Genomic DNA, 4377 nt, shown 5'->3' on the forward strand with positions numbered 1-4377 from the left:
CTATACAAATTTTACTTAAGATAACTTTTCAAGTTTTCATATGTTTTATTGTTCCGACGACAATTATGCATATGATCATTACGTACGGAAGCGTTAATAATTAATTCTCGAAAATGTTATGTTGTAATATAACTTTATTACACATAAATTTATAAAAAATAATCTTTTAATTTGGTAAAAAAAAATTTGATAATTTAAAAAAATTATGGGGGTATTTTGTTTAACAAAAAAATTAACAAAATTTTTTTTATCTATAACTTTAAAGTACTCTTGAAACCACTTTTACAACTTTTGTTTAAAAAATTTTTTTCTATCTTATATTTCCGACGATATTCACCTTGAAAGAAAAATATCGTTTTTTTTTAAAAGAGTGTTTCATCTCTTAAACATGAGTTAGCGTACATATGAAAAAATACGTGTCGCTTAGATTTTCATGTTTAATAACATATCTCATGAAAAATCAAATCGGTTCCTAACAGTTGTGAACCTTCCTTTGTTAGTATTATGAAACGAAACATGCTCTGACGTAGCACTATCACACGTAATACTATCCTTATTATCCGAATAGCACTTTCTGTTTTTACACAATATCGCTCACCTTTATGTGACCTTAATGCGTAAGATTCAATGACAAAAAACCATTGAGAAACAACGACGGAGATTAAACAAATGCTTATCAACGCGCATGAATAGATGTGTAAAATCGGCGCCACCTATACTATCCAAGAATGTTATTTTAGTACGATTAAATATGTTTTAATTCACAATTAGATATGTTAAACGATGTAATTAATTAAATACACTACGCAAAGCGTAATGCTAATCGTTATATACCTTTACGTTGCTTATACCTTTTCGATACCTTTGCTTTATTATACGTTATTTCTTACGAAATACACAGTTTCTTATGAAATACACTTTGTCGAAGCTATCGAATCGTTTTATAATATCTGCTATTAGGTATACAACTTTGCTTCCACCGTTTTCCTATAGGTGGCTTTAGCGATAAGTGGTGATCGAAATAAATAGATCATAGACATCATACAATAAACTTGGGCATCTGTCAACATAACCCCATAGAAACCCATAGAAACATTAGTCGATTTGTGTCTGCATCATAAAGTTATTCTCGATTGAAAATGTCAGTTTACGAGCCAAATTCTCGTCATTTGCGGGAGATTTTAATTTTTTGCTTCAATATGAAGAAATCTGCGGCTGAGGCATCGAATATTCTCAAATACTTATGGTGAGGCCGCTATTAGTGAAAGAACGTGTCGTGAGTGGTTTCAACGCTTCAAGAACGGTGATTTTGACGTCCAAGGTCATGCTCTGTATTTGGTGGGACCAGCTCGGCGTAGTGTATTATGAACTATTAAAACCGACTGAAACAATCACAGGCGATCGGTATCGAACGCAATTAATGCGTTTGAGCCGAGCATTGAAAGACAAACGGCCGTAATACAACGAGAGACACGATAAAGTGATTTTGCAGCATAACAATGCTCGACCCCATGTTGCGAAAGTGGTCAAGACATACTTGGAAACGTTGAAATGGGAAGTCCTACCCCACCCGCCATATTCTCCAGACGTTGCTCCCTCTGACTATCACTTGTTTCGATCAATCGCACACGGCCTGGCTGACCAGCATTTCCGGTCTTATGAAGAAGTAAAAAATTGGATCGATTCGTGGATAGCCTCAAAAGATGACCAGTTTTTTCGACGCGGGATTCGTAGCTACCCTAAAGATGGAAGAAAGTAGTGGCCGGCGATGGACAATACTTTGAATCATAAATGTATAACCAGTTTTTTACAATAAAGCCTCGAATTTCGGAAAAAAACGGCGGAAGCAACGTTGTACACCTAATACTTTTTGCTGGAGTGTTTTTGACGTGTTAATGCATGTATATTTGGAGTTACAGTGTAAGCTCGCGTAGATAGTATGTTTTTTGCCGTTTGACAGAGATTTAATCGTACACTGTTAGAAACGTTCTTAAATTTTATTAATCTTTAATGTCTACTGGTGAATACAATTTAAATTCTCTGTAATTGAAATGATTATTTATGTACATTTATGATTATACATGTTAATGAGATTTAAGTTTGTAATGACTAGAAAATTAAGTGTACTGCAAAAACTCTAATTAAAAATGAAGTATATAAGTATATTAAGTAAAACGAGGATCGAAACGTATATCGAATTTTTATTATTAGATAGATACAATAGAGTTTTGATTATTTTATACACTAACATCTAATGTTGGCTCATATAAGCACTATATACATTAAAAATTAAGTGTATTAATTTATTTGTATTAATTTATTAAAATATCCATCAAATTTAATGCTCGTTCATTACATTTAAAAAATCAAAATAATAATTTAGATTTCATTTACATCACTTTTGAATTATACATTTCTTATATTTCATTAATGCATTTATTAATTTTTAGTCAGATCTCATTTCATTAACTCATAAATTAATTTTTCTAATACTATGAACATTAAATTTAATGTTCATTACATTTAGGAACACTGTAGCTTAGTTTTTCAGTTATATTATTCATTACTTTTCAGTTACTGCATATCTTCTGTTACATGTTACTCAAAATTCATTATGAAATTTTCATCAGTGTATGGAATGATGTAATTAATATGTTCAGTTGTATTTAATGATTTAAAGGAACAAAAAAATGTAAGAGTAATATTTCATAAAAATGTAAGAGTATTACTCAGTTAGCGTTTCATTTTCAAAAATCGGAAATTTTATTAATAGTTCTGCTTGCACTCGCAATAATTTTTAGGTTTTATAAATAGTTACGTTGATTTAGCAAAAAAAAAAAAGAAAAAAGGTTACTAACTCCGGCACTTCAAGATTTGAAAAAGTTGATTTTTATTATGAAATCTTATAGTTCTCGAAGAGTTTCTGATAAATTTTAACAAGTGCCACTTCCTAATATTTTAAAATAAATTTTAAATATTCTCTTAATAAGCTCTAAGAGCTGGCACCTCAAGTTTCACAAAAATAAATTTTTATTATGGAATTCTTTTGTTCTCGAAGAGTCCTACAGTTCCTGATAGTTATGATCTTTAAATATTTTTAATCAATTTTTTAATCTGAGCACCACATCCAAGAATAAAGTATCTCTTAACAACCAGTTCTAGCCGATTTTTTGGCATTTGCAGCGCTAAGTGTTTACTTTTTTAATTTTTTGATGTAACACTTGAATGGACATAACGCAATTTTATCATAACATTTTGAATAATGTTTTGAAGGAAAATTAAATAATTATGACTTTGGTTAGAAGAGAAAATTTTGAATGAATTGCGATATAAAAATTTCGTATAAGAAGAATTAAAGCTATTTGAATCGGAACAAGAAGATTCTTCAATAGGAACAAAATATATATCTGATTTCAGGATACACAAAAGTTAAAAATGGTATCACTCATATTCTTTGGATTCTTTATTTAATTTATTATTTGGTATGGGTTTTAACTTGGCGCCAATTGTTGATATCAAATCCTTTATACGTATAATACATATCATTAGACGAATAATACATATCATTAGAGTTAAGAAAGTAACAAAGACAATATCACTTGAGTTTTATTTTTTAATTTGATAGAATTTAACTTTGTTAGTTAAGACTGTATTATAGGATAAATTTCCTAAGTCATTTATATTTTGACGACAATTCGTGAAGCACCCTTGAAACCGCGATCGCGAATCCTAGCTTGATGACAGATGAATAGCGGGAGCACGGCGTCATATTAGCGAGTGGCGGCGTGCAGGTAGACGAATGACGCCGCGACGAGCAAATTTTGTTAGACGCTTTTGAATCCAGATATATATAGTTCTTTGTTATAAGCAATAAAACTTCTGTTGCGCCATTATTAATCCCACAATATCATTTTTTAATTTTTAATTTTGTACAGTAGTTAATTAAAATTGTATCATTTGGATTTTAATTTTTAATATGATACAATAGTTTATTTCGAGAAGTAATAATTTTTGACAGAGAATTAAAACTGCCATTAGGTTGGAATAAGAGAACCTTCAATAAGAATATTTTTGAAAAAGATTTTTATTACACTATAATTTTACAAAAGAAAGAGAGTATAAACATATTTCATATACAAAGTGTCCAGTTTTGACAAAACGCTCATGTTTAGACAGAACGGACTAAAACTGAATCGAAATGTTCTTCATTTTGCAATTTTCGTAATTATTAACAAGATATTAATTACTAAAAATTGCTGAATATTGATTTTTAATAATTTTTTACTCAAATATTTCAATTTTACACAAATATAGCAAGAGACAAAAATTATTTATTTAGGATATCCTGTATAATTAATTTTGTATATAATTATATAT

General features: G+C 29.6%; 1 protein-coding gene and 1 long non-coding RNA gene across 2 annotated transcripts in view; one reads left to right on the forward strand and one right to left on the reverse strand.

The window, feature by feature from the left end:
* LOC108693480 (protein diaphanous) overlaps nt 1–4377 on the forward strand; it is a 114710-nt gene that overhangs the window by 43945 nt on the left and 66388 nt on the right. The gene's annotated exons all lie outside the window — the stretch shown is intronic.
* Nucleotides 1280–4377, reverse strand: part of LOC108693481 — a 21839-nt gene continuing 18741 nt past the window's right edge. The window contains exon 3 of the long non-coding RNA XR_001932028.1: nt 1280–1292. This is a non-coding gene — a long non-coding RNA (uncharacterized LOC108693481). The remainder of the gene's footprint in view (nt 1293–4377) is intronic.

This window comes from Atta colombica, unplaced genomic scaffold (genome assembly GCF_001594045.1).
Source record: "Atta colombica isolate Treedump-2 unplaced genomic scaffold, Acol1.0 scaffold9, whole genome shotgun sequence".
Taxonomy (NCBI): domain Eukaryota; kingdom Metazoa; phylum Arthropoda; class Insecta; order Hymenoptera; family Formicidae; genus Atta; species Atta colombica.